Here is a 26,424-nt window from a genome sequence, read left to right as displayed (position 1 = left end):
TTTACGTAAATTGTCATGCCATGTATTAGTTCAAGGTTAGTTCAAATAGTCAATTAATGTGTCAGTATTTTTCTTATGAAAACTCTATTGTCCTCTTATCTTTGAACTGCAAGTTAATTCTGTAAATCAGCAGTATGTTCGGCAGTATGGTTCACAGGCCATTTTGTAGTATTCTTTTAAATCGAGAAACCATTTTGTTGTAATAAAAATCTACATATTTTGTTGCCTAAATTAAAATTTCAGATCCTCATTCTCCCCTTTGTTCATTTTATGATCACACCATAAAGGCACAGATCAAATTAATTCAATTCAATAGCAGCAAAAGACTGCCATACTTCCTCTTCCTCTGAAGGGGAACCAAGGGCAGGCAACGGTGTTTACTCGTCTTCATTTAAGTGGAGAAGAAGCATTTTCTGGGTGGAGCCAATATTGTCAATAGAAGTTAATATTTTAGCAATAATGCACTTAACTATAGCAATACCAATAAAAAGATCAATTAAAACAATAGCACCATACATAGCCATATTAATAAGCCAGTTGTACCATGAACCAAAACCTCAATCTCCCCATCCCGCCCCTTCATTCATTTGGCTGACAAAAGTGTGTATCTTATTAATATGTGTAGTAATGTTTTCAATAAGATCAGTGACCCCTGTAATGCATTTTTCTTTAACTACAGTGCAAACTCCACCTTCTTTCGCAAATATGTAATCAAGGGCACATCGATTTTGTCGGGCAACTAGGTGCAATTCTAAAAGCATGTCTCTAATTTCTATTAAGGCAGCACTTGTCTCATTTCCAAAAATTGTGAGCCCACAAATCAAATAATTACGATTCTGATGACTAATAATTCCTGAAGACACTCCTAATGAAAGAATGCTAAGAGCTGCATATGCTAATGAGTGAGTTTTGCTTCTTGATATGGCCTTTGGATTCTTCCATTCTGCACAGAAGTCATGAGAAACTGAACGTTTAAGAGGGGAATTTTGATTCCATTGCCAGGTAATTGGACAGGGAACAGTAATTGGAAAGAGTGTTCCTACAGCTACAGCACGAGAAGCACTTGCTTCATTTAGGACAAGGTAGTTAGATGCTTTATTATAACTGAAAAAAAAATCCTGGTTTAGTTTCGATAATAGAGGGACCTTCCCAGTAAGAAGCGGGCCTACCTTTGTGACTTCCTGGAGTATGTGGATAGTCCATGATTGCATAATTTGGGCCTCGACGTTGAGGGTGAAAATCATTTAATCGAATAAGGTGAGTTTCCTGATAAGAAACATGGTCGAGATCCCAGAATGGTTCTACCCACCCAATAATCGGCAAAATATTAGTGCCATTAAGGGTATCACAATGAAGGTGGGTGTTATTACCTTCTCCACATAAAGTTTGAATTCCAGCGGTAATAGGCATACGTTTAGGCATACACATGAGATGCGAGGTCCTTCAGAAAAGCAATGATGACTAATACATTTAATCATAGCATGGGGAATAATTTTAGACACTCTTACATAAGCACACCCCCATCCCTTACCATTGTCGCAATTTGGATAGGATATTGAAGATTTATTGGAGGAAGCAGGTGGGAATAGGTAATAACTAAAAGAGATATTATGTCCTGTAAATACATTAGTATTGTTCAATATCCCCATATTAAGATTTGGCGGGATAGAAGGGGTAAAAGAATCTCTCGTTGAAATAGGAGCATAACATCTTCTGCAAATATTTTATGAGGGGTTTCTAAAAACAAATTATAGGTTAAAGATGACATTCCCCCTTTGTCTCTTTTATTACGTGACCTATTTAAATGAGGACAAGGCTTATCAGGGTTTCCCATAGTACAACTGAAATCAAATGTACACATAATTTTGACATTTTTATAACTCAGTAAAATCTAATTGAAGAGTTTGAAAAGGTCCGTCATGGAGAGGTGCCTGACCCGCAGGGCAAGGAATGCCTTTTCCAGGATTGTATTCCTGACATGTAAGGCATCCATCACCGACTTGTTGAGCCATCTGTTGGAGGCGAGGATGCCACCAGGTATTCAAAAGCAAATCAGACGTTGAACGAGCACCAAGTAAATAGCATTATGAATACAATCTACTACCCATAAAGCAAGTTCATTTGACATACAAATCTGTCCAGTTGGAATGGTCCATAGTTTAGTAACAGGATTACAATAACAGCCGGCTTTAGACCACAACTGCCTTTCAGATTCAGAGGCATCCCTCTGCTAGGTAACTACATCTTGAATGGTTGGCATTAGTTTATCCGAGGCAGACTTATTCTTGTCAGAACTTTCAGTCTGACTCATCATTTTAGGCACAATCACGAGGCGGTTACAAGCTGCTTGTTTTGCAGCCATGTCAGCGGCACGGTTAACCATATCAACAGAGTTTTGGCCTTTTCCATGAGCAGTACACTTTATAGCAGATACCTGTTTTGGAGGTAAGAGTGCAGTTACAAGGTCTGATACAAATTGTCGGTGAGAGATGGGAGTACCAGATGATGTTAAAAATCCCCTGTTACTCCAAAGTTGCCCAAAATCATGTACAACATCAAAAGCATACCGCGAATCAGTATAAATGTTAGTGCGGAGTCCTGCCCCTAAAATACAAGCATGAATGAGTGCAAAATGTTCGGCTTGCTGAGCTGAAAAAGGGCTATCAAAGGCAGCTGACTCCAAGATAGAGCCACAGTCATCAACTATAACTGAAAGACGAGTATGGTCGATAAAGGAACTTCCATCAGTGAACATATTGATATCAAGGTTGGGGATCAGCATATCAGAAAGATCCGGCCGAACTTGGACATTTGCTTTTATTTATGCTTTGGAAATCCATTGTCTGCAAAAGTTGACCATGCCCAGCCATTGGCGCATTTGCCTCACAGTGGTTGGGGCTGGGAAGTTGACAATAGGAGTTATGCGGCTCTGTTCCAGGGCACATGAATCAGCTGATATAATAAAACCCAAAAACTTGACTTGGCATAGTGCGATGGAGACTTTTTGTGAGGAGACCAAGTAACCCAAGTGCTTTAAGTAATTCAGAAGAAGGACAACATCAGATCTATTTGATTCTTCATCAATGCTGACTACAAGGAGGTCGTCCACATATTGAACTAATGTAGATCCACTTGTTAAGGTTAGACATTCCAATTGTTTTTGTAAGATCTGAGAAAAAAGTGTTGGAGAATGAACGAAACCCTGAGTAGTTGAGTCCAAGTTAACTGCTGTCCACTGAAGGTAAAGGCAAGTAAGTACAGGCTATTCTCATGAAGTGGTAGTGAAAAAAATGCATGTTGAAGATCAACAACAGCGAAACATTTAGTATCCGCAGGTGTATTTGATAAAATATGAGCTGGGTTTGGAACTAAGGCATGAAGTGGCTGAACAATGGCATTGAGAGCTCTCAAATCTTGAACCATTCTGTATTGATTTCGTTTTCCAGGTTTTGGGACAGCCATAATTGGAGTGTTACAAGGTGATTGGCATGGGACTAAGATGTCTTGATGGAGGAAATCTTCTATTAAAAAAGTAATACTTGGAATTGCTTGCTGTTTCAGCGGATACTGGCAAATGGATGGCAAGATAACATCTGGTTTTAAAGCAACTTGAATAAGGTCACAGTCCAATATGAGTGGATGCCTCAGCCCATACATCTGGAATGACTAAATCAAGGATGTCTCGACTCTCATGATGCTGAAGTGTAGCACTACAGGGATTAGGAGTTGTATAATATTGAACAGTCAAATCTTTTTGGATCATCTGTAACACATAACAATGTGGGTCAGCCTTGGTGATTGCACGGTGAACCATAGGGCCAGGTTCTCTAGCATGATGAGGCGGGTTAACCTTTCGAATGATATGAAGTGCTGATAAGTCCCCTTGCTTCCATAGACGAGGAAGTATTTCAACAGAATCTGCCTCTCCTTCCGGACCGGTGACATGGGCCAAAATGTGCACTGTCCATTTGGTTCCAATTAAATCCGTAAAAAAATTTTCAAGAATTTCATCCTGGCCTGTTCGGTCATAAGCAAGAGTAATGTGGTCTCCAGAGTTTTGGGGATCAATATCAAGTGACCACCACTGTGGTTTAGTGGATACATACAACTGATGTTCGTATGAATCGGAATCAAGCTGGACACCATCGGGGGAACATTCAAGTTTTACTTGAAAGGCGCACAGCAAATCTTGTCCCATCAAACTGCATTTTGTTTGTAATTACAAAACGATGAGGTAGGGGAATAACCTTGAAGATAAACAGGAACTCATTCAGAAAGTAGATATTCTTTGCTCTCTCCTTGTAGACCAGACAAACTCTTCGTTTGTTTTGAAATTGGTTAGTCCATGTCAGATCTTACAGAAGACATTGAAGCTCCTGTGTCAATTAAAAAAGGATACCATTTGTTGTTAACTTTGAGTAGGACTGTAGGTTCCTGCTTAAAAGACAGGACACGTGAAGGGAAATTATGTAGTCATTGAGAAAAAGGATTATTCTGAGAAAAACTGGTGAATTGTCTTCTGTGTCCTTCTTTTGATACCTTTTTAGAGCAAGCAGTATGTCAATGGTAAGTACTGGCACAGATAGAGCAGACTTGGGTCGGACAGTCACGGACCCAATGATATTGGCTATTACAATTAAAACAGCCAATAGGTATATTTCTGGATGGAGGGTAACGAGCCTTCTGATTACGTCCACGATCATTGTTCCGGTTAGTTACAGAACCTTTATTATTACGCCGAGATGTTTGCTCGGAAGATCCTTCTCGAACAACAAATTCCGATTTCACATGAACTTGAGGTTTTTCTTCACTTTGATGTTTCCATAGAACTCTGATAGAACGGCGGAGTTGATTAGGAGTGGCTTCAACCCATTCCAAGTTATTTGTTTTGACGGCTGTGGTTACAGAGGACGGCAAACAGTTTAATAACATAGAGTTATACTGAATATTAACAGCATTAAAATTTCGGCCTTGATCTCCAGAATAAGATTCATAACATTCTCTAAAACGTTCCAAAAAATCCTCAGCAGTCTCTTTATTTTTCGGTCATGGTTCCAGAATACGAGCAAGGTCAATAGGTTTTGCCAATACAGCAGATGCAGCAGCTAGAATATTATCTTGTCTTTGTTGCTCCTGAATTACAGCATTAGCAAAGTCAGTAAAATTGTCATGATTAATGTGTTCAATAAAACAGGCATATCCAGAGCGGGTAATAATTGCTGTAAAAGAGACCAAAGGTCCTTTGCATTACCATCGTAAACCTTACTTGTAGTATTTAAGAAATCAACAAATTGTTGAGGCACCTTGTGACGGTCCAGTGCATTATTAATAATAGACATGATTTCATGGGGTTTCCATGGGCAATAAATGCGAATAGTTGCGTTAGGAGCAGCAGCTTGTGGGTTTGGTAGTTCCCTTACAGGGAACATTTTTAATGTGGGCTTTTCATCTGTATCTTCAGAAGAGGAATTTGAAAAAGTTTCTGGTTGTTGAACATGATGCTTACTAATAGATCTGGACTGCCTTAATTTCTCCTTACAATGAGTATTATAAGCAATATGTTCTGCATCCTGAAAAGGAGAGGGAGGAACAAGAGTCTTTATAGCTTTAGTAGTCCGTGGTTTAGATCGGGGTATTACTGCTGAACTTACAACAGTTTCAGATTTGGAAGTACAAGGATCATTTACGAGTCTGAACTGGGAAGACCTAGAAATGGGCTGTGGGGGAGTGACGGGAATGTGAGAATTAAGTGAAACTGCTGTACATTCCAAAGACTGATCAGCCTGTAAGGAAGAGTTTGAAATGGGAGCTGCAAAAAAAACCCACTCATCTATCATTGCCTTCCTCGTTAAAATTAAAGCCAACCATCGAACTGCGTAGTTCTGTTTGTTTACCAGTCACTTGTGACTTCTCATTCTGTTTCTGTAATTGTTTTGCTTGAGCACATTCATTTTTAAGAACCTCAACAGATTCTATAACACCATTTGCAGTTAATTCAATCCCCAATTTGGTGGCAGTATCTTGCCATGAGCGCAAAACTGATTCTTTGTGCCTCTCATCACAAAACTGTTTCCATAGTCCAATTAACTCTTTCATTCCGGCTCCCATGTTACATTGCCAGATCATTTGCTGAGCCGATTTAACCAATTGAACAGTTTTAGGGACACCTATTGGCCATTTTTCATCACCCAATGTTTAGACCTCCAGTTTTCTAAAGGCCTCAGACTTTTCAGGAAATTTTTCACATAATTTTACTAACATTGATGATGGATCATCTGTTCTGTCTATATAATTGCTCATTATATATATATTTTTAAATTACTTCAATCAATACTTAAGTTAATTTTTTAAAGAAATATTGCAATTTTTTTTGCTCCCTATAACCTCAAATACCAGGAGCCTCTTGCTCCCTGTAACCTCAAATACCAGGACCCTCTTGCTCCCTTTAACCTCAAATACCATAAGCCCCTTGCTCCCTGTAACCTCAAATATCAGGAGCCTCTTTAATAACTACTTATGTTGAAACTGTTGATACCTCCAACATCTGCTGAAAATTCAAGCAATCGAATTTTTAAATTGAAAATAAACGAAGTTAAAATGACAAAACCCAAAAAGAAAGTCAAAGCAAATTCAAATTTCAGATTCTCACTATCTCTACAATTTTCAAAACACCTGCATTTTCATATACCCAACATCTGATCATCTCATTGGTTCAATGTTAACAAAACAATAAATTGAAATGCAAATGGGTTTTAGGATCCTGGGGCGTAATTTAAACTGATTGGTTAAATTCAAATTGTTGTCAAAACAGCAAACAACTCAGATATCCATTTCATAGCCAAATGTTACATATTTTCAGTTTTAAAGTACACTCTGAGACTACCATCCAGTCATAAAAGCTCTTAGTTCAGAACAACATTCACTCTCTCTTAAAGGTACAGTACATGCCTTCAACTTCATAACACTTTTGTCATGTACGGTGGAATGTTTTACCATATTGCTATGTAAATGCAAGTTGTTGTACAAACTTGATAGTGTGGATGTGGAGAGGGTTCTCTCCGGCTGGAGAATCTAATTTAGGGAACACAGTTTCATCATAAGGAATCAGTTATTTTGTACTGAGATGAAGAGAGATGTCTTCATTCAAGGAATTGTAAATCTTTGGAACACAACCTCGAGTGCTGAGGATATCCAGTCATTCAGTATACTAAGACTGATAGAATTTAGACACTATGAAACCATAGAGTATGTTACACACAGGTTAACAAGATGATCCAACTACCTTCTTTTAATCCCAAATGGATGGTGACAGCATTTGTTTAAAATTTATTTTAGTGTTCAGTTATCACGTCTCATTTATAAAATATTAGACCATGATCAAAATGCAGGGGCCAATTACAAGGTTTTCTTGAGTGAAAGAAAGAAGAAATTATATACATAATGAATAAAAGTACTTGGGGTGTTACATTTTCACTTCAGGTAATAGTTGTTTCACTTCAGGTAATAGAACATTACAGCGCAGTACAGTCCCTTTGGCCCTCGATGGTGCACCGACCTGTGGAACCAATCTGAAGCCAATTTAACCTACACTATTCCATTCTCGTCCATATGTCTATCCAATCACTATTTAAACGCCCTTAAAGTCAGCAAGTCTACTACTGTTGTAGGCAGTGCATTCTTCGCCCCCTACTACTCTCTGAGTAAAGAAACTACCTCTGACATCTGTCCTCTATCTATCACCCCTCAATTTAAAGCTATGCCCCCTCATGCTAGCCATTCCATTTGAGGAAAAAGGCTCTCAATGTCCAATCTAACTAACCCTCTGATTATCTTATATGTCTCAATTAAGTCACCTCTCAACCTTCTTCTCTCTAATGAAAACAGCATCAAGTCCCTCAGCCTTTCCTCGTAAGACCTTCCCTCCATATCAGGCAACATCCTAGTAAATCTCTTCTGAACCCTTTCCAAAGCTTCCACACCCTTCCTATAATGCGGTGACCAGAACTTTATGCAATACTCCAAATGTGGCCGCACCAGAGTTTTGTACAACTGCAGCATGATCCCATGGTTCTGAAACTCAATCCCTCTGCCAACAAAAGCTTTACACACCGCATGTCTTCTTAGCAACGCTTAGAACTTTCAGAGATCTATGTACACGGATGCCGAGATCTCTCTGCTCATCTACACTACCAAGAATCTTACCACTAGCCCAGTACTCTGCATTCCTGTTACTCCTTCCAAAGTGAATCACTTTTCCGCATTAAACTCCATTTGCCACCTCTCAGTCCAGCTCTGCACCTTATCTATGTGTCTCTGTAACCTATTGTTACAACACAGGGTTAACTCCTCTGCTTAATTTAAAACCAGGAACACAGAAAAGATTTATCCCATGCAGTACTCTGTAAAAATTCGAGTGGCCAAGAACTATGTAAAATAAAAATTAATAATTTTATTTCTTAAAGTATAACAGAGAATAATTAACTAACCATTCTTTACAATTTCTTTTTTTAATCTATCTTTTACCTTCCCTTCTATAATACTAGTCTGATAAAACTCCCAATTAAGATTTACAAAATAACTCTTCCTATCTTAAAACCAGGCAGCTGTAGGTTCTTCTCTTTGGATCTTCCTGTGTCTTCTTTTCTCCTTGTTATGAATTTCTGCATCACAGGTTACTGATGGAAAAGGTACTTTTAAGAGAGATATTTTTTGAGCAGTCTTTTACTTGCTAGGACTTGGCAGTTCTCCTCCCTCTTTCTTTCTCCCTTTCTTCTCACATTCTTTGTTCAGCCAAGACCCTTTTCTCTCTCTCTCTCTCTTTCCTCTCTCTCTTCCCCTCTCTTTTCTCTCTCTTTCTCTTTCTTCTCTCTCTCTTTTGAGCAGTTACTTTAGTCTGGGTTACTATGGCAACTAGCCATAGGTATTTTTAAAAGAGTCAATACTTTCTTCCTGTGTAGCAAAACAAGAAGCATCCACATATCACCTGCAACTAAGTAGATGGCAGTAGACTCAGTGCACGCTTGTCCTTTGATATTATGTATTTTAAACAAAAATTCAGACACTAATCCAACATTTTCCACAGCAGAGATGAATCACTTCGAAAAAAAAACTGGCAATTAGACAAAACCATAGTAAACCAGACTAAAGTAACTGCTCAAAAGAGAGAGAGAAAAAAGAGAAAGAGAGAGAAAAGAGAGGGGAAGAGAGAGAGAGAGGAAAAAGAGAGAGAGAGAGAGAGAGAAGGGTCTTGGTGAAAATTCAGGCAAATTCTACTCCAATCTCTAATCCTCACCCCATTTCAAGTACTTTGCAATGTACCAAATTACAGGAAAGTGCCAGTGTATTGACTGTGTGTTTCTCTTTTTAATAAAAAAAAGCACTTGGAAATGAGCATTAAAAATAAAAATCCATTGCTACCTACTTTAGAGCACAGAGATACATAATCCAGTCTTTTGTAGTAATTTATAATCACTGTTACATGTTAGACAACCGCCCTACCCTTATTCAAAATCAACTGGCTTGCTTACTATTAACAGTGCAAAAGACAGAAATCTATACAATAGAAAGCAAAGAAATTAAATAGCTTGTGTTAAATCTACCAACCAGGTCATGACTCCAATCACTTCCCACTAACACTTAATTAATGGGTTTGAGATTTTTTATACCATATACAAAGAAAGTTAAATGTCAGCATTCACACACTGATCACATTCTGTGCCAAATAGATCTGTAGAACAGAAAACCATTTGCCACACTGCTCAACATCATGAAAGTAGATCCAACATCCACTGCTTCCCCTTTCATTCTTGTGTAATTACAGCAAAGTCACACTGAACAATAAACCCACATTCTGACTCACAGCATAATGTTCATGCCAGTTTGCTGATCATGGTTCCATTTATTCCCCCCACCTTCAAACGGGCAAAGAATTTTTCCAATCCACAACTGAGCAGGAGATTAAGTTACAGTAGACAATTCACCAAATACTGAAAAGTCGTAGCCTAAGGCAAGTAGTATTACACTCTCTCTCAACACCAAGTGCATTTTGTTGCCTTCAAGCCCTTTTCCAGCAAACCATTATTTTAACAACCTCTGTTCTCAGATTGGAGACTTGGGGGAGGGGATTTACACTTGAACAGACCAGACTGTTTTCAATCAATACCACAATTTCAGCACCTTCAGTTGGGTGATTTTGAGGGTGTGTGTATTGATCTCTATTTGTGTGTTTGTTGATGCTCAGACGGGGTGTTCTGCGACGCGATTGTCTTCGCTGGTCGCTAGGCTTCCCTGGGTTTGTCTTTCCAATAGATAGGTCTTTATTTTTGGACTCTTTGTCGACTGGAATTTCTGAAACTTTTTTGTCATCCTTGTTGCTGGCTGCAGTATTGGGTTTTTGCTCCTTCTGTGGTTGTTGTGTTAGAGATTCTTTAGCACTCCTCTGTTTGAAGTTCTGTGGCTGCTCTGTTCACTTGTACTGATTTACTTGCAGTAGAAACGGATGTAGTCAGTCTTTCCAAAGGAGTTTGTGTTTCTCTTTGCTTGGTTTCCTGGCTCTTTGTTTCATTGATATCTGGAGAATGAGGTGGTGAAGGGGAGCCCTCAGAACTTGCTGGCAGTGCAATTGGAGATATTGATGGCAACGTCTCCTATGGTATTCCTGAAGGTATAGTGTTAGCGCTTGCATCAACATTTTTACTCTGTAATATCTGTGCCTTCTCTTTTGGAAGTACTTTGACCACATTTGATAGTCTATCCTCAAGAACCTCTTCAGTCTTCAAATTGCAGCTCCAGGCAAAGGAGGTAAGACGGACAACCTTAGTTCAAAGTTAGGTGATGGTGGCTTTAGTGGAGGGGACTGTGTCTGAGATCCCAAAAAATTGTCTTCCTTTTTCTTCCTGTATCCATAAGAATTCTTCCATCTTCAGCCCATGCTGGGTGATCACAACAACATCTCTCTTATAACCTGCACTACTATGGATCTGTGTCTTCTTTGGTCCAGCTGGTCGCATTTGTGGACTTTGAACAGACGGTCCATAGAAAAATTAAATATCTTTGGGCTTTCTAAAAGTCCTGGACCACGGTCTGTGTTTGGCAATGTGGGGCACAGTTGCGTTTTGCTGTGGTTCCCATTCCGAGGATTATATTGTCTGAGTGAGGACAAAGGGGCTGTAGCAGATTTGAAGTTTGGAGCTGCAGTAAATCCATTTGTAAAACTAGCATTAGGGAATGGAGATACCAAAGTAGGATCTAAATAGCTGTGAGTTCTTGACCAGGACTGAGGAGTTAGAAGGCTATACAGTAGAAATTGGTGTTGGGCACTGTATATCGTAGGCACATAAAATGATGTGTACCTCGGCAGAGTGTATAAGTTCATGTCAAGACGTCTGTAACCATTCTTTGGTAGAAAAGTGTTGATAGCCATTGGCTTTGCTTTAACCCTGGCCTTTATAGGCGTACTCTGGAAGGTTTTAACTTCTTCCCAAAGACATCTATAAATCTGTTGTGCATCAGCCTCTGATTCAAAGGTATTGAACCATTTGGCTACAAGATAATGATTTGCTTGTGTGACCAGCAATTCTCACCAGATGCAAATGTTGATCATCATACATTCAGCAGCCAGGCAAATTAACCCACAGTTGATTTTAACCCAAAAATATAAGTTGTCAAACTGCTGCACACACTGGCACCAGGGGAAAAGAGTGCTTAGTAAAAGAATGCTTTAGTTTTTTTTACCATTTAATTGTATCGTTTAGGTATACACATAATTTCATCCTGTTTGACATGTGCATAGAGTCATATAGTCATAGAGATGTACAGCATGGAAACAGACCTTTCGGTCCCACCCGTCCATGCTGACCAGATATCCCAATCCAATCTAGTCCCACCTGCCAGCACCCGGCCCATATCCCTCCAAACCCTTCCTATTCATATATCCATCCAAATGCCTCTTAAATGTTGCAATTATACCAGCCTCCAGCACTTCCTCTGGCAGTTCATTCCATACACGTACCACCCTCTGCGTAAAAATGTTGCCCCTTGGGTCTCTTTTATATCTTTCCCCTCTCACCCTAAACCTATGCCCTCTAGTTCTGGACTCCCCGACCCCAGGGAAAAGACTTTGTCTATTTACCCTATCTATGCCCCTCATAATTTTGTAAACCTCTATAAGGTCACGCCTCAACCTCCAACGCTGCAGGGAAAACAGCCCCAGCCTGTTCAGCCTCTCCCCGTAGCTCAAATCCTCCAACCCTGGCAACATCCTGGTAAATCCTTTCTGAACCTTTTCAAGTTTCACAACATTTTGAATGTTATCTGAGATGTCAATTAAGATTTTAAATAATTATGCAAATCAACAGGCCGACAGAAGTTTTAGAACCTGTTTTATTAGTAACTAGATTTTGTTTTGGAGGGACAGTTGGGAGGGGGTGGAAAGATTGAAGTAACTCTGTGAGTTAAGGACAATTCATCAACTGTCATTCTTTTCGTAAGAGAATTATATCATCATACCACGAAATGCCACAAGCACAGAACAAAACAGTACAGCACGAGACACAAGCTTGCCAGTCATTGGACAAAATCGGTAAGTTATTCCATAAAGGATATTATTTCAATTCAACGTCATCACTATCCTTAGTGTCATCCACAAATTTACTAACTTTTATACTCTCATCCAGGTCATTTATAAAAATGACAAACAACAAGATTCTGGGTAATCCAAGATGGAGAACGGGAAAAATTTCTGGCTGTAACAGCTGCTCCTTTATTGAGGTATTTCAGGTGCTGGAGGTGATTTCCTCTAATTCTAGGAGCTGCAATTATTGTTTTATATGCTGTTGTAATGTTTTGGAACTTTTGGAAGAAAAAGTCAAAACAACAGCAGTTTGAAAAGGGAGAACAATTGACAAAGGAAGCACATGGTGAGGTCAGTGCAGGACAGCGACAAAGAAAGAAACTGACACTGCCTTTGCTGTGTGAATTTATGTATCACTGGACATCGGAGTACATCTGGGAAAATTAACAAACAGTGAAATTCACGACTGATCTTGGAGGAACTGTTGGGTGAAGTTCACAGCACAGAAGCAGATAAGTGTATTGTTGTTTTAAGCATGACCTACAGAAAGTCTGCAGTAGTGAGTAGAGTGGGTTCTTTCTTGATTATATGTTTGTGGAGATATGTCTCTTGATTAAACTTAAAATATAAGCCATAACTATTAATTTAATCTGGGGCAGTGGTATAGAGGAATAAGGCGGTGTTATTTTCTGGGTCTTTAGATTGTGAAGAAGCAAAAATGGCCTTTAGTAGAGTAATATGCACTTCTTGTCAGATGTGGGAGTTTAAAGAGTTTAAGGGTTACAGCGGATTATATCTGCTATAAATGCTGTTGGTTGCGAATCTTATCAGATCAAATGGATCGATTGGAGAGACAGTTGGAAGCAATGAGGAATTTGCAACAACAACAGTATGTGATGGATGGCAGTTATAGGAAGGGGGAAAAGTCTCAGATACAGTCACAAAGATGGGTTAACTCCAGGAAAGGTAAGAAAGGTAGGTAGCTAGTGCAGGAGTCTTTTGTGGCTATACCCATTTCAAACAAGTATGCTGTTTGAAATGGATTCTCAGGGGACGTAGCACGAACAGCCAAGTTTCTGGAATTGAGACTGGCTCTAATGCAACAAGGGATACGTCAGGTTCCAAGAGATCAATTGTGTTAGGGCATTCTCTAGTCCGAGGTATAGACAGACATTTCTGTGGCCAGCAGCGAAAAATCAGAATAGTTGTTGCTTCCCTGGTGCAAGGATCAAGGATGTCTCAGAGAGGATGCAGAATGTTCTCACGGGGGAGAGGGGCCAGCAAGAGTTCATTGTCTACATTGGAACCAACGACAGAGGAAGGAAAAAGATTGAGAGTCTGAAGGGAGATTACAGAGAGTTAGGCAGAAATTTAAAAAGGCGGTCCTCAAGAGTAGTAATATCTGGGTTACTCCCGTGCTACGAGCTACTGAGGACAGGAATAGGAGGACAGAGCAGATGAATGCATGGCTGAGGAACTGGTGTATGGGAGAAGGATTCACATTTTTGGATCATAGGAATCTCTTTTGGGGTAGAAGTGACCTGCACAAGAAGGACGGATTGCACCTAAATTGGAAGGGGACTAATATACTGGCAGGGAAATGTGCTGCAGCTGCTCGAGAGGATTTAAACTAGTAAGGTTGGGGGAGGAGGGGGAGGGGAACCAAGGAGATAGTGAGAAAAGAAGTCAATCTGAGACTGTTACAGTTGAGAACAGAAGTGCATCAAGCAGTCAGGGCAGGCAGGGACAAGGTAGGACTAATAAATTAAACTGCATTTAATTCAATGCAATGAGCCTAACAGGGAAGGCAGATGAACTCAGGGCATGGTTAGGAACATGGGACTGGGATATCATAGCAATTACAGAAACATGGCTCAGGGATGGGCAGGACTGGCAGCTTAATGTTTCAGGATACAAATGCTTCAGGAACGATAGAAAGGGAGGCAAGAGATGAGGGGGAGTGGCATTTTTGATAAGGGATAGCATTACAGCTGTGCTGAGGGAGGATATTCCCGGAAATACATCCAGGGAAGTTATTTAGATTAGATTAGATTCCCTACCGTATGGAAACAGGCCCTTTGGCCCAACAAGTCCAGCCCGACCCTCCGAAGAGTAACCCATCCACACACTATATTTACCCCTGACCAATGCATGTAACGCTATGGGCAATTTAGCACGGCCAATTCACCTGACCTTCACATCTTGGAACTGTGGGAGGAAACCGGAGCACCCGGAGGAAACCCATGCAGACACAGGGAGAATGTGCAAACTCCACACAGACAGTCGCCCAAGGCGGGAATCAAACTCGGGTCCCTGGTGCTGTGAGGCAGCAATGCTAACTACTGAGCCACCGTGCTGCCTGAGAAATATGAAAGGGATGATCACCTTATTGGGATTGTATTATAGACCTCCTAATAGTCAGAGGGAAATTGAGAAACAAATTTGTAAGGAGATAGCAGCTATTTGTAAGAATAATAGGGTGATTATGGTCAGGGATTTTAAACATAGACTGGGACTGCCATAGTGTTAAGGGTTTAGATGGAGAGGAATTTCTTAAGTGTGTACAAGAAAATTTTCTGATTCAGTATGTGGATGTATCTACTAGAGAAGGTGCAAAACATGGAGAAAGTGAGGACTGCAGATGCTGTAGATCAGAGCTGAAAAATGTGTTGCTGGAAAAGCGCAGCAGGTCAGGCAGCATCCAAGGAGCAGGAGAATCGGCGTTTCAGGCATAAGCCCTTCTTCCTGAAGAAGTAACTGTGTGTCTACTTATGGTTACACTTCTCCACGAATCTCTGTTCTACACACAGAGACAGTATATTTTGTAGGAATTAAACAAAAGGTTTATCAGTAACATGGGTGATTGTCATCACATAGTTTAAAGTAGGTAATTATGAATTTACAAAGCCCAATGAATGTTGATATCCTGTGATAACGTGTGAATGGATTATAGAAACTGATTATTGCATTCTTTATAATTATGTGTCGATGGGAAGAGATTAGGGCAGAAGGGTTTGCTTGCTGTAAATTGGGGATTCACATCCTGTTGCTACTATTGAGGGGAAGTAAGACAATGGGAGCAGCAAGCAGTTTAACAGGGTTGTGGCCAAGGCTATCAGTCTTCTCGGGAAAGGGCAATTACCTCTGTATGGGGCTCCGGGGGAATGTACATGTGTGACTCAACTAGGCTCTATTTCTGAGATCCAGTCAGCCTCCCCCCAACTGATATGTTCCATCTGTGTTGTAAGAGTACAGGCTTTCAGTGATACTGCAGTAAGTCCTTTGGCAGTGGAATGTTTAACCCTTGAGTCCCCAATGTGTCCTGAAAGAGAAGCAAAGCATGGAACTAACTTTTTTTTTATTTCAAAAATATACTTTATTCATAAAACAATTTGATGGTCTGTACAGTTGGTCATGCCATACATACGTAAACATTTGCATACAGAGATCAGAATTTATCATTTGTATATACAGGTCTGTACATTTATCAATCATATGTCCATATATTTAGCTGAGGCATCAGCACAGCCCAAAAGACTGCATGGGCCCCCTGTTCTTCTTAGGCAGGCAAACCTTACACAGTGGTCTTTCCCCACCGCGCCTTGGCGGCAGCTGCCCCAAGCTTCAGCGCATCCGTCAACACATAGTCCAGGACCTTGGAATGAGCCAGTCTGCAACACTCAATCGGGGTCAACTCCTTCAGCTGGAAGATCAACAGGTTTCGGACCGCCCAGAGAGCGTCCTTCACCGAGTTGATGATCCTCCAGGCACAGTTGATGTTCGTCTCGGTGTGCGTCCCGGGGAACAGACTGTAGAGCATGGAGTCCCACATCACGGAGCTGCTCAGGACAAACCTCGACAAACACCACTGCATTCCTCTCCAGACTCCTTCTGCATAGGCACATTCCGGAAGGAGGTGTGTGACAGTCTCGTCGCTCCCGCAGCCGCTTCGCGGGCAGCATGCGGTGCGGCTGAGAGTCCAGGCGTGCATAAAGGATCTCACTGGCAGAGCCCTTCTCACCACCAGCCAAGCCATGTCTTGGTGCTTGTTGGAAAGCTCTGGCGATGAGGCATTCTGTTAAATGACTTTGATAATCTGCTCAGGGAACCGCTCGATAGGATCCGCCCTCTCCTTTTCCCGAAGGGTCTCAAGGACACTACGTGCTGACCACTTCCTGATGGACTTGTGGTCAAAGGTGTTTTTCTTCATAAATTTCTCCACGAAGGACAGGTGATACGGAATGGTCCAAGTACTTGGAGTGTTCCGCGGCAGCGAGGCCAGGCCCGTCCTTCGCAACACCAGGGACAGGTAGAACCTCATTACATAGTGACACTTGGTGTTTGCGTACCGGGGATCCATGCACAACTTGATGCAGCCACACACAAAGGTGGCCATCGGGGTGAGGGTGGCATTGGGTGCGTTTTATCCCCCCGTTGCCCAGATCTTTATACATCGAGTCCCTTCGGACCCGGTCCATCTTTGATCTCCATATAAATTGGAAGATGGCCTGGGTGACTGCAGCGGCACAGGTTCTGGGAATAGGCCAGACCTGTGCCTCGTATAACAGCAATGACAGTACCTCACACCTGATGACCAGGTTTTTTCCCGCGATGGAGAGCAACCGTAGCTTCCATCTGCCCAGTTTCTGCCTCACTTTGCTGATACGCTCCTCCCAAGACTTGGCGCACGCCCCAGCCCCCCCGAACCAAATATCCAGCACCCAGGTCCTGATGGTGAAGGGGATCGAGGATTGGTCAGCCCAGTTCCCTAAGAGCATGGCCTCGCTCTTGCCTCGGTTTACCTTGGTCCCCGAGGCCTGTTCGAACTGGTTACATATGCACATGAGTCTGTGCACGGACAGCGGATCTGAGCAGAAAACAGCGACGTCATCCATATACAGGGAGGCCTTAACATACAGGCCCCAGCTGCCAGGAATAGTCACCCCTCTCAGGCTCGCATGCTTCCTGATGGACTCGGCAAATGACTCTATGCAGCACACAAACAAGGCTGGAGAGAGAGGGCAGCCCTGCCTGACTCCAGATCTGACTGGGAAGCTATCTGATTCCCACCCATCTATTGAGACTGCACTGACAATGCAGCCTGATCCAATTGCAGATTCCCTCCCCAAAACCCATTTTGGAGAGAACATCTCTCATATACGTGTGTGATATCCTGTCAAAGGCTTTCTCCTAGTTCAGGCTGATGAGGCAGGTGTCCCTGAGGAGTCCGAGACTCTCAGCGATCTTCCTGCCCGCTACAGCACAGGTTTGGTCAGGGTGAATCACCAACCCCAGAGCAGACCTGACACGGTTGGCGATAACCTTTGACAGAAATTTGTAATCCGCATTCAATAGTGAGATTGGTCTCCAATTTCTGAGTTCCTCCCTCTCCCCCTTCTGCTTGTAGATGAGGATGATGATGCCTTTCCTCATGGATTCACTCATGGTACCTACCCGAAGCATACTGACATACACCTCCAGCAGGTCTTGGCCAATCAAGTCCCGCAGAGCAGAATAGCGCTTGACCAGTAAGCCGTCGCCTCCGGGAGTTTTATTCTTTTCAAAAGACTCGAGGGCCATGGTCAGTGCATCCAGAGATAAGGGCTGGTCCAGCCTCTACCGTGTTCTGTCGTCTAAGACCTCCGTGATAGAGGACAGGAACGACTGGGAGGCCGCGCTGTTGGTTGGCTTCACGTCATACAGACTGGCATAGAAGGATTTGCTGATCCTCATGATGTCAGCCTGAGATGACGTTATCAAGCCATCTTCTTCCTTCAGGCTGCTGAGCACGGAGATCTCTTAGTGCACCTTCTGGAAGAAGAAACGTGAGCATGTCTCGTCCTGCTCCATTGAGCAGAACCTGGACCGGAAGATTATCTTGGTGGCCTCTGAGGCAAAGAGTGAGGCTTGCTGGCCCTTCACCTCCTTGACGTCCTCTGTGACATCGACCCCCATGGCCTGCAGCAGGAGCAGGTTCTGCATACTTTCCTGGAGCTGGGACAGTTTTCCCCGCCTCTCTCTCGCCTCCTGAACATCTTTGAGGATGAAGAACCTCTTGATGTTCCCTTTTACCGTTTCCCACCAGTCCGCTGGGGACTCAAAGAGGGGCTTCACGGTTCTCCAACCTGCGTAGTCCCTCTTGAGCTCATCAATGTTTCCCGGGGTCAACAGCTTTGTGTTCAGCTTCCATGTTCCCTTACCAGCCCGCTGCTCGTCCTGTAGGTGATGTCGGTGGATCTGACCGAGAGCGTTCGGGACACAAACAGATAATCTATTCTTGAGCGGATAGACCCATCTGCCCGTGACCAGGTGTATCTACGCTGCACTCCGTCTGCAGGGGTGCTGAAGATGTGGTGCAGCTTGGCATCTTTTACCGTGTCCATCAGGGCTCCGGACGTGGCGTCCAGTTTACGTCCCCCCCGCCGGAAAGTCCATCTACATCAATTATACAGTTAAAGTCTCCGGCCAGAATGACCGGCCTGGACGTAGCCAGCAGCAGTGCAAGCTGCTGCAGGATGGCCAACCGTTCACTCTTACCCACTGGGGCATACAGTTTAATCAGTCTCAGGGGAGCATTCCTGTGCATGACGTCAGTGACAAGGAGGCACCCGCCCACCACCTCCTTAACCTCGGAGATGGTGAAGTTGCCTCCTAGCAACAGGATACCCAGGCCGGAGGCGCGGCTATTGTTGCCCCCTGACCAAACTGACGGCCCATGGGCCCACAAGCTCGACCATCTCCTGTAGCTGCTGAAGTGCAGTATCCCACACTCCTGCAGAAACAGGACGTCGGTTTTAATGTTGGCCAGGAAGGCCATCGTAGAAACACATCGCGTAGCTGATTTGATGCTACGCACATTGATGCTGGCAATTTTTATCCCCATTTTAACAGTTTACGAGGTTACCAGTGTCCATTTGCTGCTGGTCTTGCCTCTCTGGGGTAGCTGTGTGCATTCCCGTGGTGACTAACCCCGTTGTGGCATTTTAACTTCCTCACTCTGACTCTCTGGCATCTTCAGTCCTCACCTTTCTCCCAGGTGATCACTATAGCCATTTTAAGTTCATGTTACTTGTTTTTTTAAAAAAATTACTCTGTGAAAGTCTCAAATATATCAACCAGATGATGAAAATTTAAATTTGATAATTGAATTTATTATTATCGCACCAAGGGAAAAGGGGAAGTGACAAGTTCAAAATCAACTATGATTTTATTTAATTGTGGAATAGTGTTTAGACAATATTATCTATATCTGTTCTTAATTTTCTTTCTTTTTATATGGGACCATGAGATAATGAACAGTTTGGTTCAATCAAGAGAGAGTGGACACAGAAGTAGATAGAAATAGTGACATGGGAACAACATTCTCAGTCTTAAACTAGCAGATGGAATGTCAGTCCAAGCAGATTATTAGCAAAGATGATATTAGCAAAGGGTCTCTTGAGAGGTGAGTACAATTACTTTTAAAAGACGTTTGGACAGGTACATGAAAGGAAAGGTTTAGAGGGATTATGGGCCAAATCAGGCAAATAGGACTAATTCAATTTAGGAAACCTGGTCAGCATAAGTTGGACTGAACAGAATGTTCTGTGCTGTTTGACTCTATGAGCTAAAATAGATTACCAAATCAGCACTTTTAGTTGAAAATGCTTCTGCTAAGCCTTTTGCACTAAAGTGCTATGCACTGCCTCCATTTAGGATCAGGACAATTATGGATAGGTAACTGTCCACCGACTTTCATAACTGAATGTATCGGGTCTGCTTTAATCTGATCCAATGTTTGTGGAATCACTTAAACCTCACAATAGTTTATGTATAGTCCTGTATTGTAGTGAGGTTGGTCCCTTATGTTTTGAGTATACATGGTGCTGCTCTTGCCATACTCCCCTACAGTCTTTTTTAGGTAAGGGTTGTCTCCCAGCCAGATAGTAATAATGGAATAAGTGACATGCTGGGATTATGTGGCTGAATACCATTTTTTGTGCTGTTGATTATTCATAGCATTTCATAAATGGCCAGTTTTCAACTATATATATGCATTTCACACAGTAGTACCATGGAACACAATGGAGGCATCTTCAGTATAAGGTCAGGATTTGTCTCCACAAGGCCTGGGCAGTCAACGTTACTGTCAATACAGACATGGATAGATGATTCTATGACAAGTAGGTTGATGAGGATCACACCACACTGTTTATTCCCTCATGCCGGTTTTCTTACCTCCTGCTTTAAGTCCTGTCTGGCAGTTTTTAACATAGAGGAGTATTGATTCATCATTTGAGGGTGTGTGGCAAGTGGTAATCAGAAGGTTTCTTTGCCCACATTTTACGTGCTGCCAGCAGACTTCATGAGTCCAGATTCAATGTTGACAATTTCCAGGGCAATTCTCTCCTGACTGCGTTCTACTGTGCCACCACCTCTGGTTAGTCCGACCTTCCCATGGGCTGGGCATACAGAAAAATTCTGGGACTGTCCATAAGTTATGATTTAGTGAATTTAGCTGTGCTAGGTAGTTGCTTTATTAATCTGAGGGATATCTCTCCCAATTTTGGTAGAAATCACAAGATTTTAGCAGAGAGAACCTTGTATGTTTGACTGAACAACGTATCGAGAGTGGAGTGCTGGAAAAGCACAGCAGGTCAGGCAGCATCCAAGGAGCAGGAGAATCGACGTTTCGGGCATGTGCCCTTCATTAGGAATGAGGCTCGTGAGCCGAGAGGATGGAGAGATAAATGGGAGGGTGGTGGGGCTGGGGGGAAGGTACTGAGAGTATGATAGGTCGGTGGAGGTAGGGCTAATGGTAATAGATCAGAGAGGAGTGTGGAGTGAATAGGTGGCAAGGAAGATGGATGGGTGGGACAGGTCAGGAGGACGGTGCTGAGTTGGAAGGCTGGATCTAGGATCAGGTGAGGGGAGGTGAAATGAAGAAACTGGTGAAATCCATATTGATGGATTCCAAGGTGGAGGATAAGGCATTCTGCCTCCAGGCATTGGGTAGTAAGGGTGTGTTGATGGACGAAGCCCAGGATCTGCATGTCCTTGGCAGAATGGGAGGGGGAATTGAAGTGTTTGATCACGGAGCAAAGGAGTTGGTTGGTGCGGGTGTCCCAGAGATGTTCTCTGAAGCGCTCTGCAACTAGGCGTCCTGTCTCCCCAGTGTAGAGGAGACCACATTGGGAGCAACGGATACAGTAAATGACATATGTGGAAGTGCAGGTAAAATTCTGATGAATGTGGAAAGCTCCTTTGGGGCCTTGGACGGAGGTGAGCGGGGAGGTGTGGGCGCAGGTTTTGCAATTCCTGCGGTGACAGGGGAAGGTGCTGGAAGGGAGGGTGGGTTGGTGGCGCGCATGGACCTGATAAGAGAGTCGTGGGGGGAATGGTTTTTATGGAAAGCAGATAGGGAAGAGGTGAGAAATATATCCATGGTGGTGGGGTCCATTTGTAGGTGGCAGAAATAGTGGCGGATGATGCAACGTTTACGAAGGTTGGTGGGTTGGAAGGTGAGGACTGGGTGTTCTGTCCTTGTTGTGGTTGGAGGCGTGGTGTTTGAGGGCAGAGGTGCGGGAAGTGGACAAGATGCGCTGGAGAACATCATTGACCACATGGGAGGGGAAATTGCCATCTTTGAATAAGGAGGCCATCTGGTGTGTTCAATGTTGGAATTGGTTCACCTGGGGGCAGATGCGGCAGAGATGGAGGAATTGGGAATAAAGGATAGCGTTTTTACAGGAGGCAGGGTGGAAGGAAGTGTAGTCCGGTAGCTGTGTGAGTCGGTGGGTTTGTAAAAGATGTCTGTGTTGAGTCGGTCACCCTTGATGGAGATATCCAGGAAGGGGAGGGAGGTGTCTGAGATGGTTCAGGTGAACTTAAGGTCGGAATGGAATGTGTTGGTGAAGTTGATGAACTGTTCAACCTCCTCGTGTGGGCACGAGGTGGCACCGATACAGTTATCAAAGTAGCGGAGGAAAAGGTTGGGAATGGTACCAGTGTAACCGTGGAAGATGGACTGTTCCATGTAACCGACAAAGGTACAGGCATAGCTGGGACTCATACTGGTGTCCATGGCTACCCCTTTTGTCTGGAGGAAGAGTGTGTGTGCCTAATTTTATGTCATGTGATTTGTTCAATTTTATTTCTAGTTGATTTATTTTCTTAGTAATGTGATACAAACTAGTCCATTCCAGAGGGTGGATAAAAGTCATAACATTGCTATTGTCTGAAAAAGCTTGGCATCAACCAAGAAAAACAGGCTGCTTGAATGGCATCACATTCTGATACATTAATTCAGTTTATCACCAATGCACAGTAGCAGGAGTGTGTATCATCTACTAGATGCAATGCAGAATATTCACAAAGGTTCTTTGGCCAGCACTTTCCAAATTCACAACCACTACCATCTTAAAGGACAAAAAAAGAAAATACATGGAACATCATAATTTGTAAGTTCCCCTCTAAACCATTCACCATCTTTGTTTTGAAAATATATTGTGCTCCTGTAGTTATTCTTTAGGTGGCCACATCACTTTTCCCTTGAGTTACTTTTTTCCGCTGATTGCAAAATCTTATATTTTTGTCATTGTAAGGGCCTTAATTCACAGTGTGGTAGTTTTTATGAATGCAAATGCTTTAGAAAAGTGGATAAGGTCTGCTCAAATGCCATTATCCAGCACTCCCAGTCTCTTAAACATGAAAAAGTCTGTTTTTGTTTCTTAATTTCCAGTATCTACAGTACTTTTGATTTGTATTCTAATAAATTTGTCAGACATGATTTCCCCTTTTAAGCTGACTTTGCTTAATTATATTATGGATTTCTAAATTTTCTGCTCTCACAACCCTTATTACACTTTAATATTTCTCCCAATAACAGATGTTCTGCTGACTGGCCTTTTTAAAAAACTTTTCTGTTAAGGTGTTGCATTGGCAGCTTTTCAGTTTTAAGGATTCCTGGAAAATTACGACCAGTGCATCCACAATGTTTCTTCCTTTTATATCCCCAAGTGCATCCTGTCAGACCCAGGGGACTTATCCGTCTTCAGCCTCATTACTTTCCCGAGCACTTTTTCCTCCAGAGTTATTATACTTGGACTTTTGAAAACCTGGCCGCCCGAACAATGTTGTTCCAGCCGGTTCAGTCCGAGCAATGTCCATGACCTCCATTGGGGCAAGGACAATGTTACACTTCAGACAGCAGCAAGATGGGAACAACTGAAATAAAAACGCTGAACAAAAGAACGGAAGGATGCCTCCGGGACGTTTCTCCCTCCAAATATACTGCCTGACCTGCAGGGTTTCACCACGCTCTGTTTATATTTTAGATTTTCCAGAAACCATAGTATTTTGTTTTATTTGAGACACCGACAGCCGGCCTTTCGTTGCCCAGCGGCCTGCATTAACCGTTGAGGATTTGAACGGAATGCTCCTCACGCGTTGGGCGGACGATTGGAGTGGGAACTAAAGTTCGGGGATTGGGGAGCAGCCGGAGCTCAGACTAGCGGGATCTCAGAACCGGGTCCGGGCGCTGGGTTTGAGCGGGAAATTCAAGAGGAGAACGGTTGGCTGGAGGTGGACTGGCGTTCGTCGAGCAGCGATCTCGTGTTGTTGCTGCGCGCTGTCGCTATGGAGACGGGACCGGAAGAAAGCTGATGCGGCTTGGCCTCCTACACGCCAGCAGAATGGCCCGGCCTGGAGCTGGCGAGTGAGTGAGGGAGACAGACACAGAGATCGCGGTTCAAAATCTAATTGCGCGACCTGAAAAGTAAGACTCAAGTTATACTATCATCTGAACTGAACTGTAAATTAACGGCTCATTCCCACCCGCTTAGCTCAGGTGGCTGGGCTGCATGTTGCGATACCAACAGGGCGGGTTCAATTTCCCAGGTTTGATGACAAGCTTTGCCATGATAGCAACAATAACAGAAGTTGCTGGAAAAACTCAGCAGCTGTGCCAGCATCTGTCGAGATAAATCAGAGTTTCAGGTCCAGTCATCTTTCCTCAGAATTGATGGTAGTGAGGAAAACGTTTTTTTTAAATGCAGATGATAGGGCGGAAGTAAGGAGTAAAGTTAGGTGGAGTAGAGTGGAGAGAGAGAGAGAGAGAGAACAGTTCTCTGGAGCTTACTGCAGCATGAGTGAGAGATGTTGTATAGAGAACAGGTGGTGTGTTGAAGTGGCAGGCAACTGAAAGCTCAAGGTCTTTTTTGCAGACAGAAAGTAAGTGTTCTGCATAGTGGTCACCCAGTCCATGCTTAGATTAGATTAGATTACTTACAGTGTAGAAACAGGCCCTTCGGCCCAACAAGTCCACACCGACCCGCCGAAGCGTAACCCACCCATACCCCTACATTTACCCCTTTACCTAACACTACGGGCAATTTAGCATGGCCAATTCACCTGACTTGCACATCTTTGGACTGTGGGAGGAAACCGGAGCCCCCGGAGGAAACCCACGCAGACACGGGGAGAACGTGCAAACTCCACACAGTCAGTCGCCTGAGTCGGGAATTGAACCCGGGTCTCTGGCGCTGCGAGGCAGCAGTGCTAACCACTGTGCCACCGTGCCGCTTCATTCCCCAATGTAGAAGAGACCACATTGTTTTTGGATTAAAATCCCTACAGTGTGGGAACAGGCCCTTCGACTCAACAAGTCCACACCAACCTATATTTGCCCCTGAACACTATTGGCAATTTAGCATGGCCAATTGTGGGAGGAAACCAGAGCACCTGGAGGAAACTCGCACAGACACAGGGAGAATGCACAAACTCCACTTACAGTTGTCTGGGGCTGGAATCAAATCTGGGTCCCCAGCACTGTGAGGCAGCAGTGCTAACCACTGAGCCACCGTGCCACCCCACATTGTAAGCAGCAAATGCAGTAGACTAGATTGAGTGAAATGTAGATAAAGCACTACTTCACCTGGAAGATATGTTTGGGCCCTTGGATACTTCAGAGGGAGGAAATAAACAGGTAGATCTTCCATCTGCGGTTGCAGGGGACGGTGCCGCAGGGGACGGTGCCACAGGGCCGTCGGGGTTGTTGGGAATAAAGGAGGAGTGGAGAAGGGTGTACCAGAGTGAACTGTCCTTGCGGATGTCTGATAAGGGAGGTGAGGGGAATGTGTATATGGAGGTGGTGGAAATGGCAGCTAATGATCCTTTGGATATAGATGCTGGTGAGATGGTAGATAAGGACAAGGGGGATCCTATTGCTGTGTGAGAGGGAAGAGAGAGTGTGAGGGGTGAAATGCAGGAGATGTGTCTGATCTGGCTGAGGACACTTAACTATGGTGTTGAGAACCCTAAACTCACAAAATTAAGCATGATAACTTCACCATACAATTGACACAGCACACATTGCATACACTAGATCATGTATAGTTTGTTCAATATGAATGCTTGCATTAGGTAGCACCTTGGGATGACATTGGGATGCTGCAAACACATTGCAGACAATAATATGCTTTCAAAGTGGAATTACTGCTGTAGAAAAGGCTGCAAAGCCAACTCTCAACAACAACAATATGATATTGAACAAATAATCAACACCAGGATAATTACCCTGGTATTCATTGACTAGAAAGAGGAGAAACTGGATGCTGGAGATCAGAGTTGAAAAGTGTGGTTCTGGAAAAGCACAACAGGTCAGGCAGCATCCGAGGAGTGGGAGAATTGATGTTTTCGGTATAAGGCCATCATCAGGATGGGGGGGAGGAAATGAGCTGAGAGATTAAATGTGAGGGAGAGGGAAGGTAGTTGGGAAGGCAACAGGTAGATGAAGGTGGGTGGTGGTGGTGTTCGGTTGAGGAGGAGAGTGGAGCGATAGGTGGGAATGAAAATAGACAGATAGGACAGTTCAA

General features: G+C 43.2%; 1 protein-coding gene and 1 pseudogene across 1 annotated transcript in view; one reads left to right on the top strand and one right to left on the bottom strand.

The window, feature by feature from the left end:
- Positions 1–2,230: 2,230 nt before the first annotated feature.
- LOC122549422 lies at positions 2,231–22,634 on the bottom strand (annotated as a pseudogene).
- An 800-nt stretch (positions 22,635–23,434) lies between these two features.
- Positions 23,435–26,424, top strand: part of lrrcc1 (leucine rich repeat and coiled-coil centrosomal protein 1) — a 196,018-nt gene continuing 193,028 nt past the window's right edge. Inside the window, exon 1 of the mRNA XM_043688159.1 lies at positions 23,435–24,326. The gene's annotated coding sequence lies outside the window, so the exon portion shown is untranslated. The remainder of the gene's footprint in view (positions 24,327–26,424) is intronic.

The sequence above is a fragment of the Chiloscyllium plagiosum genome, chromosome 4, assembly GCF_004010195.1.
Source record: "Chiloscyllium plagiosum isolate BGI_BamShark_2017 chromosome 4, ASM401019v2, whole genome shotgun sequence".
In the NCBI taxonomy this organism is placed as follows: Eukaryota; Metazoa; Chordata; class Chondrichthyes; order Orectolobiformes; family Hemiscylliidae; genus Chiloscyllium; species Chiloscyllium plagiosum.
The sequence above is the reverse complement of the archived record's forward strand: the minus strand, read 5'-3'. Positions and strand labels throughout refer to the sequence as shown.